Source organism: Heloderma suspectum, chromosome 6 (genome assembly GCF_057233095.1).
Source record: "Heloderma suspectum isolate Gila_16-S chromosome 6, 16-S_ref, whole genome shotgun sequence".
Lineage (NCBI taxonomy): Eukaryota > Metazoa > Chordata > Lepidosauria > Squamata > Helodermatidae > Heloderma > Heloderma suspectum.
The window spans coordinates 83685054-83700139 of record NC_139463.1 but is presented as its reverse complement, the minus strand read 5'-3'; the positions used below and the strand labels follow the sequence as shown (position 1 = coordinate 83700139).

Sequence of the window (15086 nt, the reverse complement as noted above, 5' to 3'; positions counted from 1 at the left end):
ATTCTGCATAGAAGTATAATCAAAGCGAAAGCAGCCAATACTTTAAGGATTTAACTAGGAGTCATCTCTCTCCCTCTCTCTCTCCCTCCCTCCCTCACACACACACACACACACACACACACACTTTTACTCTAGTGTAAGTGTAGGGAGCTCAGTATGGACCAGAACCCTAATGTGGGTGTGTTGTGGGGCTTTAGCTCTTCCCGTCCACTATAGTGCTGATACAGATTGAGCTCCCCATGCCTGCAATTTAGATTGCCTAAGAGTGATCCATTTGCTTTAATGGATGCTTTAATGGGGTCATAAAGATCAGAACAAACATGGAGAAAGAGGGTTACAGATCTCATCAGTCCAATGCTAGGCTCCCTATCCATATCCCACCCACACACACACACACACAACTAAAAAGAGGTAAATATAACGTAATGTGTGTGTTTGCATGTCCAGGTGTGGTGGAGGGGGAATTCTTGTAAGAATTCATTCTATAGTTTTCTTGTGCAAGTGTGGGTTCTGTGGCACCCTGCGCTGCACAGACCAAGGAGTTGTATCCCTTATTATCATACACCACTGGAAATGTGTACTTGAATACTGCAACACTTTGGTCTGGACCAATCTTGTGTGGGCCCATCTCCCACAAAGCATAAGACTGAGATTTTGAAAACATGTTCCCCACTCCCCCTGCCCTATTTTGGGGGCATTCGTTTATATGGCATTTGAAAGAGTAACATAAGCAAGATAGGAAGGAAGGAAGGAAGGAAGGAAGGAAGGAAGGAAGGAAGGAAGGAAGGAAGACAAGTCTCTCTCTAGAGGACTGGATTAGAGTGTTCTTGCTACAGGGCTCAACAGACTAGCTTTTCTCAGACATTTATAAATAGTCTGAAATGAGCCATAGGTAAATATCAGAGCTAAGTAAAGCCCCAGTGTTGTAGTTATTGAAGGGATGGCTGTCTGAATGTTGTCAGTAAACAAGACAAGAAGGACAGTGGAGCAAAGTGTGTGTGTGACAGGGGGGAGGGTAACCCTTGGATGAAACCAGTGGGCCAGTTGACATCGAAGGGTGGGCCCTCTCCCTTCAAGCCCCACCCCTCCCATGACAACTTCTGCCCCAGCCACTTAAAAGAAAACCCTCCATGCAGAGAGAGGCACTGTGCTCCTTCCCGTTCTCAGCCCAGAGAAAGGGACTCAGTCGGGGCACTGGGCAGGACTCGACTAAGCCAGTTCAGGACCTGACTCAAGCCCCGGCTGAGTCAGACTGCTCTTTCCTGCACTGCTTGAGTCCCAATCTGTGCTATAGGAAGGGACTGACTTCTGCCAGGCCTTGCAGTATTCCAACCGAGTTGAACTCCCTGTTCCTGCACTGCTTGCATCCCCATCGGGGGGATGAGCAGTGTGGGGAGAGGTCCAGGGGAATCCCTGGTTTATGTATGATTGGGGATAAGGAAGGGGTTCCGCTATGTGCCATTCACCCTCAGGGGGCAAAGCTTGGGGATAGAGAGGGGCTTGGAGTGGGCAGGGGCAGGGCCTGCAGAGGGTGCTCAACCAACCCTCCATGGTCCAGAAGTTACCTTCCTCTGTTTTACATGATGTGACTATTGTGAACAGAGCCTCCCCACCACCACCTCTGTTACCAAGTGTGCTGCCCATCCAGACATGTGTACAAAATGGAGAACATTCTCACAAGACACACATTCGCTAAAAGTTAGAGATAGACAGAAACCCCACCATCCAGACACCTGCCCAGCCACTGCTCCAGCTCGTGTGCTCCTGAGTCCTCGACCAACTCGTGACCCCTCTGTGCTTGTCTAGCCACCCCACCTACCCTGAGCCATTTGCAAGTGTCTCTTGTTCCCATGGTCACTGTTTTTTTTTTGCGGGGGGGTTGCAAAATGGCCACCACCGTAAGGACAGGCACTCTCAAATGGCTCAGGGCACGTGCAGACAGCTTGGCAAGCATGGGGTGGGGGTGTGATTGGGGGAAGTAGCTCAGCAGGCACAGACTAGGGATGGTGGAGAATTCCGCCACGGATTTCAGTGAGGCCGAATGCACTGGCATTCGCCCCCCCGAAATCCATGGCAGAACAGCCTGCCCCCCTCCCGCGGATTCCCCCCGGGACGAGGCTTACCTGGGGTGGATGTTCTGGATGGCGGCGGGTCCAGCAGCGGGTCTGGAGGAGGCGGTGGCGGCTGGTCTTTCGACCAGCTGCCATGGCCGCCATTTACATCCTGGTCTTTGCCGTGAAAGGCAACGTAAGTCTTTACGTAGCCTATCACGGCAAGCCATCCAACCCCCCCCACAAAAAACGGCGTACGCAAATTGCGGGGGCTACAGTGGCCGCCATTTGCGTTCCTTATTTTTAAGCATTTTAATCTACATAAATTAAATATTTACGTAGGCTAAAACAGCGAAAAATAAGGAACTCAAACAGCGCCCACTACTCTATTTGCATCCCCCTTGTTTTTCTCTGTAATAGTCTACATAAATATTTATGTAGACTAAAATGGCAAAAAATAAGGAACGCAAATGGCGGTCGCCGTAGCTGCCGCCATTTGCGTACACCGTTTTTTTTGGGGGGGGGGGTTGCCCAGCCGTGTCAGGCTACGTAAAGACTTATGTAGCCTATCACGGCTGCCTGGCTGGACGCAAATGGCGGCCGCTACGGTGGCTGCCATTTGCATCCGCACAAGCCAGTCCACGGCCGGAAATCCAGCTGCGGACGGCCCTGGCCGGCTGCTCCGTGGAGCCACAGGGGTGCAGAGCCGGTCGGGCAGGATTCCGGGGGGGAGGACCAGATCGCCTCCCCCCCCCGTTGAGGATTCCGGGAGGAGGGATGGAGCGCCCCACCACCATGAACAGAATCCACAAACAGGTAAGTCACTTCTGTATATCCCTAGTTGGACTGGGAGCCAGGAGATCTAGATTGTAGTCCCCACTTGGCCATGGAAGCTCACTGGGTGACTTTGGGCCAGTCACAGACTCTCAGCCCAACCTACCTCACAGGGTTGTTGTTGTGAGGATAAAATGGAGATGAGGAGGATTATGTACACCACCTTGAGTTCCTTGGAGGAAAAAAGGCGGGATATAAATGCAATAAATAAATAATGAATAAATAAATCCTCACCCAAGTTATACACACGGACACTTTACCAAGTGATTTCATGACTTATCTAGGGATGTACGAATCCTTTACTTGGATCTGGTTGGGGTATCTGCTGGGGGGAGAGGAGATCCGGTCCTCCCCCCGGAATCCTCGATGGGGGGGGAGGCGATCCGGTCCTCCCCCACGGAATCCTGCCTGAACGGTTCCACTCCGCAGCCATGTTGCGGAGCCAACGGCCAGGCTGATCCGCAGCAGGGCCTCCAGCAGCTGCCGGTATGGTGCGGATGCAAATGACGTCCTGCATAGGGGCGCCATTTGCGTCCCTACGGTAGCCCGTGATAGGCTATGTAAATATTTACGTAGCCTCTTACCGCTAAAGCAGGGACGCAAACGGTGGCCGCTCTGCCATTTGCTCCCCTGATCTTTGCCATGATAGGCTATGTAAGTATTTATGTAGCCTATTACGGTAAAGAGCAGGTGCGCAAATGGCGGAGCGGCCGCCATTTGCATCCCTGCTCTTTGCCGTGATAGGCTACGTAAATATTTACCTAGCCTACTACAGCTGCCTGCAAGTTCGCAAATGGCAGCTGCTACTACAACCGCCATTTGTGGCCACAGCAGTGTGTCAGTGGCCGGCAAGGAGACCAGCCAGAGCTGCTGCCGCTGGAGCTGCAGCCGGAGCTGCCACCGCATCTGCCCCAGGTTAGCTCCGTCCTGGGGGGATTCCGCGGGGTGGCAGGGGGTGGGAGGCCGTTCCACCACGGATTCCGGGAGCCAGATTCTTCCAGCCTCACTGGTCCGTGGCGGAATTCTCTGACATCCCTAGACTTCTCCTATAATCTGGCTGCTCAAGTCTGAGTCAATAGTGTGGGGAAGGCCCCAGTAACTTAACACAATATTAAACTTAGGGATGGCATGGGAGTCCAAGGAAAAGGTGGAGCCCAATGGCTGCTCAGTGGGGGCGGGGGAGGTGCTGCAGGGAGGTTCATCGAACAGGTCCAGGTCACACGCGGGGGGGGGGGGGAAGCTCGTCAACCTCCGCTGCACCCCGGAGAGAGATGAGTCTGTCCATCCCTAATTAAACTACATTTTTGCTGCAGCTTCTGCTGTGTTAGCTTTGCAAGGGAGAGCTACCCACTTACTAAAAGCATCTACAGTTACCAAACACTGTTTCTTCTTTCTTGCCATGATCAGTGGTGGTGGATAGGGATGTACGAAAGTCACTCACCTGGTCTCGCAGCTTGCTTCGCGGTGGGGGGGAGGCGCGTCGCTTCTCCCCCCGAAGTTCAGGCCGGGGGGGGGAGGCTTCCCACCTCGCCCGGCCAAAATTAAGGCTGGGGAGAAGCGCCCCGTATCCCTGGCCGCGAACTTCAAAAGAAAAGTAAAGAAAAAAAAAAGCCCCATGATAGGCTACGTAACGATTTACGTAGCCTATCACGGCTAGATCTGCAAAGTCAGCCATGATAGGCTATGTTAATCGTCACGTAGCCTATCACGGGTGACTTTGAAAAAAAAAAAGCGCGTACGCAAATGGCGGCCCCCATAGGGAGCCGCCATTCGTGTTCCTTATTTGGTCCCTGTAGTCTACATAAAGATTTATGTAGACTACGGCGAAAATAAGGGCAATGCTATTTGCGTTGCCCTTATTTTCACCCTAGTCTACGTAAATCTTTACGTAGACTACAGGGACCAAATAAGAAACACGAATGGCAGCTCCCTATGGGGGCCGCCATTTGCGTACGCGCTTTTTTTTTTTTTCCAAAGTCACCCGTGATAGGCTACGTGACGATTAGGGGTGGACGAAAGTCCCTTACCTGTCCTCGAAGGACGTTCGCGGTGGGGGGGATGCACTTCGCTGCTCCCCCCGCAAAGTTCCGGCTGGGGGGGGAAGGCTTCCCGCCTCGGCCCGGCCAAAATTCAGGCCGGGGAGGAGGCTTCCCGCCTCGCCCGGCCGCGAACGCGAAAGTTTAAAAGAACAACAACACGCCCCCTGATAGGCTACGTGACGATTCACGTAGCCTATCACGGCTAGATCTGCAAAGTCAGCCGTAATAGGCTACGTCAATCGTCACGTAGCCTATCACGGGTGACTTAAAAAAAAAAGCGCGTACGCAAATGGCGGCCCCCATAGGGAGCCGCCATTTGCGTTCTTTATTTAGTCACTGTAGTCTACGTAAAGGTTTACGTAGACTACGGCGAAAATAAGGGCAATGCAAATAGCGTTGCCCTTATTTTCGCCGTAGTCTACGTAAATCTTTACGTAGACTACAGCGACCAAATAAGGAACGGGAATGGCGGCTCCCTATGGCGGCTGCCATTATCTGTACACACTTTTTTTTTTAAAGTCACCCGTGATAGGCTACGTGATGATTGACGTAGCCTATCACAGCTGACTTTGCAAATCTAGCCATGATAGGCTACGTTAATCGTTACGTAGCCTATCAGGGGGCGTTTTTTTTTCTTTGATTGCAATGGCGGCGGCGGCAGCCGGTCGAAAGACCGGCTGCCGCTCCCGCCCCGCTCGAACACCCGCCGAACCGCCAGCCGGACCTGCCGCCGGGAGGGACATTCGGTGAAGGTAAGTCCCGTCCCGGGGGGGGTGCGGGGGGCGGGGGGGTTCGGAGGATTTCTCCCTGAAACTTGTTCGGGGGGCCGAACACGTTGGCGCTCGGCCCCCCGAAGTTTCGGGGAGAAATTCTCCACCAACCTTAGTGACGATTAACGTGGCCTATCACGGCTGACTTTGCAAATCTAGCCGTGATAGGCTATGTTAATCGTTACGTAGCCTATCACAGGGGTGGTTTTTTTGTTTTACTTTTCTTGTAATGGTGGCGGCGGCAGCTGGTCGAAAGACCAGCTGCCGCCCCCGCCCCTGAAGAAGACCTGCCGAATCGCCGCCGGTACCCACTGCCGGGAGGGACATTCGTGAAATGTAAGTCCCATCCTGGGGGGGGGGCGGAGAATTTCTCCCCGAACAACCTTTGGAGGACCGAATGCATTGGCGCTCGGCCCCCCGAAGTTTCGGGGAGAAATTCTCCCCCATCCCTAGTGGTGGACAAACGTCCAATGCAGTTTATCCTCAGGCAGGACCAAGGGCCTTCATTTCTGTGGTGTTGAATAAGAACTTGCCTACTGACATTAGTCATAGCATCAGAGAGGCCATTAATGACCACTGATCTACCTCTGCTTTCACGCTTGGAAACCATAGAATCATAGAATAGTAGGGTTGGAAGGGGCCTACAAGGCCATTGAGTCCAACCCCCTGCTCAATGTAGGAATCCAAGTCAAAGCAACCCTGACAAATGGCTGTCCAGCCTCGTCTTGAAGGCCTCCAGTGTGGGAGAGCCCACCACCTCCCCAGGTAATTGGTTCCATTGTCGTATTGCTCTTACAGTCAGGAGATTTTTCCTGATGTTCAGCCGGAATCTGGCTTCCTGTAACTTGAGCCCATTATTCCGTGTCCTGCACTCAGGGATGATCAAGAAGAGATCCTGGCCTTCTTCTCTGTGACAACCTTTCAAGTACTTGAGGAGTACTATCATATCTCCCCTTAGTCTTCTCTTCTCAAGGCTAAACATGCCCAGTTCTTTCATAGGGCTTTGTTTCCAGTCCCCTGATCATCTTTGTTGCCCTCCTCTGAACCCTCTCCAGTTTGTCTGCATCCTTCTTAAAGTGTGGTGCCCAGAACTGGACACAGTACTCCAGATGAGGCCTAACCAGTGCTGAGTAGAGGGGAACTAGTACTTCCCGGGATTTGGAAGCAATGCTTCTATGAATGCAGCCCAAAATAGCTTTTGCCTTTTTTGCAGCCACATCACATTGTTGGCTCATATTCAGCTTGTGATCTACAACAATTCCAAGATCCTTCTCGCTTGTAGTGTGGTTGAGCCATGTATCCCCCATCTTGTAACTGTGCATTTGGTTTCTTTTTCCTAGGTGCAGAACTTGGCATTTGTCCCTATTAAATGTCATTCTGTTGTTTTCTGCCCAGCGCTCCAGTCTATCCAGATCACTTGGAATTTTGTTTCTGTCTTCCAAAGTATTAGCTATCCCTCCCAATTTTGTGTCATCTGCACATTTGATCAGCATTCCCTGCACCTCCTCCTCCAAGTCATTAATAAAAATGTTGAAGAGCACTGGGCCCAGGACTGAGCCCTGCAGTACCCCACTCGTTACCTCTCCCCAGTTTGAGAAGGTCCCATTGATAAGCACTCTTTGAGTCCGATTTCCATATGCACATTTTTTTTAACTCAGACGTGATAGGCTACGTAAAGATTTACGTAGCCTATCATGTCTTTTTTTTTTTACACTGGAAATGGCGGCGGTGGCAGCTGGTCGGAAGACTGGCCGCCGCCGCCGCTGCCGCTGCCCAGAAGATCTGCCCCAGGTAAGTCTTGTCCCAGGGGGGATCGGCAGGGGGGTGGGGGGGCAGGTTGTTCCGCAATGGAGTTTGGGGGCCAGATGCACTGGCATTCAGCCTCACCGAGATCCGTGGTGGAATTGTCTGCCATCCCTATTAATATCATTCCCTCAAGTGAGCAGTCTGACTTTATTTCCTGGAGTATGGACTGGTTTGATCTCATTGCAGTCCAAGGCACTCTCAGAATTTTCCTCCAGCACCACAGTTCAAAAGCATCTACCTTCCTTCGCTCAGCCTTCCTTATGGTCCAGCTCTCACAGCCATAGGTTACTACAGGAAATACCATTACTTTAACTATGTGGACCTTTGTTGTCAGCGTGATGTCTCTGCTCTTCACTATTTTATCAAGATTTGTCATTGCTGTCCTCCCAAGAAGTAAACATCTTCTGATTTCCTGGCTGCGGTCAGCATCTGCAGTAATCTTTGCACCTAGAAATACAAAGTCTGTCACTGCCTCCACGTTTTCTCCCTCTATTTGCCAATTATCAGTCAAGCTGGTTGCCGTAATCTTGGTTTTTTTGAGGTTTAACTGCAATCCAGCTTTTGCACTTTCTTCTTTCACCTTCGTCATGAGGTTCCTCAGCTCCTCCTCATTTTCAGCCATCAAAGTGGTATCATCTGCATATCGGAGATTGTTAATGTTTCTTCCAGCGATTTTAACTCCAGCCTTGGCTTCATCAAGCCCAGCAAGTCGCATGATGTGTTCTGTGTACAGGTTGAATAGGTAGGGTGAGAGTATACAGCCCTGCCATACTCCTTTCCCAATCTTAAACCAGTCCGTTGTTCCATGGTCTGTTCTTACCGTTGCTACTTGGTCGTTATACAGATTCCTCAGGAGGCAGACAAGATGACTTGGTATCCCCATCCCACCAAGAACTTGCTACAATTTGTTATGATCCACACAGTCAAAGGCTTTAGAATAGTCAATAAAACAGAAATAGATGTTTTTCTGAAACTCCCTGGCTTTCTCCATTATCCAGCGGATATTGGCAATTTGGTCTCTAGTTCCTCTGCCTTTTCTAAACCCAGCTTGTACATCTGGCAATTCTCGTTCCATGAATTGCTGGAGTCTACCTTGCAAGATCTTGAGCATTACCTTACTGGCATGTTAACGAAGTGCCTCTGTTCGATAGTTTGAACATTCTTTGGTGCTTCCCTTTTTTGGTATGGGGATATAAGTTGATTTTCTCCAATCTTTTGGCCATTCTTGTGTTTTCCAAATATGTACATACGTTGCTTTGATATTTTCATTCTCAGACTTTTCCTAATATAGCTAAAGAAGACTTATTTTACAAAAGGTGAAGGGAATGTGATAGAAAAGCACCGGATGCAGTGCACAAGCATCTGGAACACTCTGACATACTGTTACAATAGCACAGCCAATGGTTTTTACTTTAGTGGTCCTTTACATATGCAATTATATGTTCTTGCTCACTATTAAAATTGGTGCTTATTGTGTTCTAAAAGAACGTGCTTGTAAATAAATAATATAGCAAGAGGGAAGGAACTGATTCTCTCCATTGTAGCAAAACATTGCCAGTCTTTGCTTCTCAGATTAGAAAAAAGACAGGCCACATAGTTAATTTATTTTCTTTACATGTCTACTGCTGAGATCTACTGGAATTCTGGGCGAGCAAGTCTCTAGGAACACAAAAGATGTATTAATAATCTCCTCCCAGCAATGACAAATTTGTACTGCCTTCATAGATCCAAGACGATGGGGACCAAGTTCTAAGTATCTGTATGTTGCATCATTTAGCCCAGCAGAGCCATATCCCATACTTGTCAAAGAACTTGTTAATTTCATCCTCCACTTTGGCACGTCCTGGGCATAGGGGTGGGGGAGAGAAACGTGATCCCATCTGAGCAAATGTAAAGACCTGAAAAAAAAAATAATAAAACTACGATCCCATTTGTGCGAATCAAAGACCCCAAAATGAAATAATATTTGGAGGGCATACAAGGAGTGTCAAGAAAAAGTGAAAAGAATATTGGTTAGACAAATATATATCCTGATGGAGGTTTTGCACATCAAAAAGCTGCTTCCTAATATTGCCTGAAGTGGAATTGCAGGTGAAATTAATGGTTCCCTTGGTTGAAAAAACATGTGAAGATTTCAAGGGATTACAGGGGAGTTCAGTTAGACCAGCAAAGCATTATCAAATGGGTAGGGGGCAAATATGCATTGCCCGTATACTTTCATTCTCTGCCTTTTCCTAATATGGTCAAGGGAGACTCATTTTGCAAAGGTGAATGAAATCTCTCTGAATTTGGGCAAATATCCCAAAATTGGCACAAATTTCCGAATTTGGGCAAATTTCCTTCATAGGGGAAAGCAGGGTTGATTTAATCTACTATCAGGAAATTTAGAACATTTGTGCAAATTAGGGGTGTACGAATGCCCTACCTGGGTCCATTTCGGGGCATCTGCGGGGAGTTTTATTTACTTTGAGTGGCTCTTTATCTATGCAATTACATGTTGTTGCTCACTCTTAAAAGTGTAGCTAATTGTGCTCTAAAGGAATGCATGCAAATAAATAGTTTTGAAATAGTAGGATAGAAGGACTTGGCTCTCTCTGCCTTCCAACGTTCTTATGTACATGAACACTGCCAGCATTTCATTATCTTTTTAGCAAAAAGACAGGAAATGAAGGTCTGTTGTTTTCTGTACAGCTCTACTGCTGAGCTGTGTTGTACTCCTATGAAGGTCCATCTCTAGGAACCCAAAAAAAGATATTAATCAATCTTCTCCCTGTCTGGGTAAATTCTTATTCCCATCACAGATCAAGAGTAGGAGGTCCTTTATAAAATGCCATGGGTGTCTGGACACATACACAGTCATCTAACATTGCTGGAGAAGCTAATGCATCTGAAGTTCAGAGAAAACTGTGAACTAAAAATAGTAAGCTATTTAAAAACTTTATTATCATTTCTGGTGTTTCTCAATTGTTCTCAAAATGAAAGCTATGAGAACAACCTCCCTCCTGTCCTCTTGTATATTCTCTTAAACATATACTCACTCTTTCCTGCAGTTACCTCTATGTTGATGAGTACTTCTATTTATGTTAGTTGTTTTTCTGGATGCTAGAATATTTTCTGAAATCTTCACACTAGGATTTGATTGCCAACTTGCATGAAGATGATACGTTAAGTAATCTCCAGCACAGATTCACCATCAGCATCAAAAGCTTCCACTGAGATGTGATTCTAAGTGACATTTGATGTTAATCTGAATATTCCTCCTCCAGTAAGACTTTTGGAGATGTTTAAGTTGGGTAATTTTAAGGAAAACCTAAATAATATTTGAAAAGAGTATTCAAATCTCTTATTGGTGGAGGCAGGATGAGTGATTTCCACATCCCATGTGAATATAATTCACTAAAATAATGAATTAAATTCCAATTGTTATCCTCTAGCTTTGATATCATGTTACCGAATAACTTACTGTATCCTCTGTTTGACCATGAAAATATATACATATCCTTCTTTTCCTTTTTCAACCTGGATGTGCTTTATAAAACATAGAATTGGAAAATTCGTCTTTCTCACTCAATTATTATTTTGTATGTCAGATGTAGGGTTCCTCCCCCCATGTTCATCCCCCCCCCCATTTATCATTCCTTACTCTCCATTGGCTTTTCACTTATAATCATTCCCTGTCACCTATCAACAATTTCTTTGTCTTTCTTAACTTTCTCTCTGCTTGAATAGATGAAAATATAGTTTGCTTCTATGACCATGTAACCAAGTTGGAAAGCCAGTTGACTGTAATTGCAGACAAAGCAGAAATTTGTACATCCATCCCCTCCCCATCTGAATTTGGACCCAAAACACCAAGGGACAGTGTGGGTGAATGGAGGGTAAGTGACATCGCACAACACCATAAATGATCACAGGCACATCTGTTCAGACATCATCCTTTGCTTCCAGTTTCTTGGCTTTGTGGGGGTTGAGCCAACATGAGATAGCCTTGACTTTGGTCTTAAATAAGCAAGTGTTTTGATCATTCAATAGTAATAAAATTTAACAACAACAACAGCCTAAGCAGCAGCATGGTATCAGCCTTAAATTACACGTGTAAGTACTACAGCTCCACTTGTAACAATATTAAGCCTTCATTCTAATCTCTTTGCTTTTGCTTCCTTCTATAGGCAACACACTTCTTAAGGAGCAACTGTTGCAGAACCCAGAGTCAGAGAGACCACAGAGTGAAGGAAAAAGAGATTCTTTATTTAACGCGTGGGCTTAAGGCTGGAATCATTTCCAAAGACCCAGAAGCCCCGATTTACATTAGCACATTGGTTTTATAGACATTGTGACACATATGAAACGGCTCCTCCTCCCCCTCCCGCGTGGGGTTGCAGTCCTCAACATTTCTTCTCTTAGCACCATTGTTTATAATACAAGAACTGGGTTATAGGGTAGCCATGATAAGGAGAGAACAGAAGAGAACAGCAGAGAACAAGATATACAATTGTATGACCTTTGACAAGATAAGGAATTCCTGTGTCTCGTCAGCTTACAACAATATATTCAAGGGAGAAAGAGCTCAGCAAGAACATTGAGCATGAGACTGCATGAGGCTACTTAGTCTGACCCCCGATATGGCTGCTACACAACATCTAATGAATGAATTCTCTCTCTCACAGTTTCTTCTCCTGGAATTCTCAAAAGATCAGGAAATGAAGGTTCTATACTTCATTGCATTCCTTGTTTTTTAGCTGGCAGTAGTTGCAGGAAATCTTATCATCTCTGCAGTTGTTTCTGACCACCACTTGCACACCCCCATGTACTTCTTTCTGATGAACTTGGCCATACAGGATGTGGGCCAAGTGTCAGTCATTTTCCCCAAAACCATGGCCAGCTCCCTCATGAATTCCAGACACATTTTGTATTCCGGATGTGTTGCTCAAGTCCTTCTGTTTGACTTCTTTATGGCACTGGATTTCTTTCTTCTCACAGTCATGGCATACGATCGGTACGTTGCTATTTACAAACCATTACAATATGAGATTGTGATGAACAAGCAAGCCTGCATTCGAATGGTTACTGCTGTATGGATCAGCAGCACTCTCTGTGCTGTGTTACACACCGGAGGCACATTTACATCCCCTTTTTTCTCCAATGTGGTGAATCAATTTTTCTGTGAAATCCCACAATTACTTAAGCTTGTGCGTTCTGACTTGTATGTATTTGAAACTGGAGTTCTTTTTTTAAGTGCTATCATTGGGTTGTGCTGCTTCATTTTCATTGTTGTGACTTACGTGCACATCTTTACGGCAGTGCTGAGAATCCCTTCAGTGCAGGGAAGGCAGAAAGCTTTCTCAACTTGCCTCCCGCACCTCATTGTTGTCTCCATATTTGTATCCACTGGATATTTTGCTTACCTCAAGCCCACCTCTAATTCCACCCCAGCGCTGGATTTGGCATTTACTATGATATATTCCATAGTCCCACCCTTGATTAATCCCATAATCTACAGTTTGAGAAACAAGGAGATAAAACATGCTCTGTCAAAGCTATTGTGCTTGAGGCAAGCTTCTAGGAATATTTTATCCAGTCTTGTTCTACAGAAGTGAATTCTGTGATTAGGTATAACCACATTAATTTGAAGATGTAGGTAATAGCTCTGGCTTTTTCTCTTTTTTACTCTAGTAGTGAAAGCACAGTGAGCTCAATCAATTCAGCCTGGCATTCTAGTGCCACTTGTTGAGTGCTTTAACCACAACCACCCTCCCTCCTACTGTAGTACCACTCCATATGGGGCTCGCTGCACCTGCATTTGCATTAATGGATCACTTTTTGGCAATCTAAATAGCCGGCATGGGAGCCCTGATCCAGATCGGGACCTAAGTAGGAGTAAGAGTTAATGCTCCTACACCCCATTCTAGTGTCTATGTCTAGATTGCCTGCTGTGTTTATTCGACAGTCAAAAAATGGGAAAGTAAGAAGATAAGAAGAAGAGAAGCAAGGAGATAAAACATGCTCTGTCAAAGCTATTGGGTTTGAGGTACTCCTCTAGGAATACTTTCTGCACTCTTTTTCTGCAAAGGTGAATTTTGTGTATAAGCTACAGTCCTATGGTCTCCAGGGCCTATAGGATGGTTTGGATCTCCTCTTTTGAGGGTGGAGAGAGAAAGAGAAAGACAGACAGACAGACAGACAGACAGACAGACAAGGTCTTTTATCCTCTTCCCCCACCACCACCCCTTGATGATCTTCTGTGGAGGTCCTGCTCCACATTGCATCTCAACTAAAGGCTAAACCAACAGTTCTTCAAATCATTTATAGCAGAGCTATGAGTCCAATAGATACTCTCCTTTCCCTAGGGATGGGCTAAAGTCCCTTACCTGTACTCGAAGCTTGCTTCACGGTGGGGGGGAGGCAGTTCGGTTCTCCCCCTGAAGTTCAGGCGAGGGGGGGAGGCGCCCCGCCTCGCCCGGCCAAAATTCAGGCCGGGGGGGGAGGCCGGCGAAATTCCCTCGCCGGTGAAATTCAGGCCGGGTAGAAGTGCCCCATCTTCCCGGCCGTGAAAAAAAAGTAAAACAACAATAACAACACACACCCGTGATAGGCTACGTAACGATTTACGTAGCCTATCACGGCTAGATTTCCAAAGTCAGCCGTGATAGGCTACGTAAATCGTCATGTAGCCTATCACGGGTGACTTTGGGGGAAAAAAAAAGCGCGTACGCAAATGGCGGCGGCCCATGGGCGCCGCCATTTGCGTTCCTTATTTCGGCACGTCTAGTCTACATAAAGATTTACGTAGACTACGGCGAAAATAAGGGAACGCTATTTGTGTTGCCCTTATTTTCGCCGTAGTCTACGTAAATCTTTACGTAGGCTAGACGTGCCAAAATAAGGAACGCAAATGGCGGCACCCATGGGCCGCTGCCATTTGCGTACGCGCTTTTTTTTTCCCCCAAAGTCACCCGTGATAGGCTACATGACGATTTACGTAGCCTATCACGGCTGACTTTGGAAATCTAGCCGTGATAGGCTACGTAAATCGTTACTTAGCCTATCACGGGTGTTTGGGTTTTTTTACCGCACTTTTTTTTTTTTGCAATGGCGGCGGCAGCAGCCGATCGGGAGACCAGCCGCTGCCGCCGCCCCCGCTGAACCGCCGCCGAACCGCCGCCGGGACCCGCTGCCGAGAGGGACATTCAGCCATGGTATGTCCCATCCCGGGGGGGCGGGGGGCCAGCGGAGAATTTCCCCAACACTTTCGGGGGGCCAAATGCCTCGGTGCTCGGCCTCCCGAAGATTCAGGGAGAAATTCTCCGCCATCCCTACCTTTCCCCTTTTTTGTGAACCCAGTCCTCACGAGTGGGGTGGAATTTTGAGATGAAAATAGGGGAAACTTAGTCCCCTGCCCCTCCTGGAGCACCACAGCCGCAATCCAAATTGGGTCTGCATACACGTAGACTGAAGTAAATAAGCCAATTATTTATAGGTCCACTATGCATGATTTGAAGAATTTTTAATTCAATCCTATATTCACCTCTAGAGGGGGGAGGCTTGCTCTGGCAGCCCTTGTGCTCTTAAACATTCTTGCAAGAGAG

At 47.4% G+C, this 15086-nt stretch overlaps 1 pseudogene; it reads left to right on the top strand.

Moving 5' to 3' along the window:
• Window positions 1-12122: 12122 nt before the first annotated feature.
• Window positions 12123-13574, top strand: LOC146341579 (olfactory receptor 14A16-like; annotated as a pseudogene).
• The last annotated feature ends 1512 nt before the right edge of the window (window positions 13575-15086 follow it).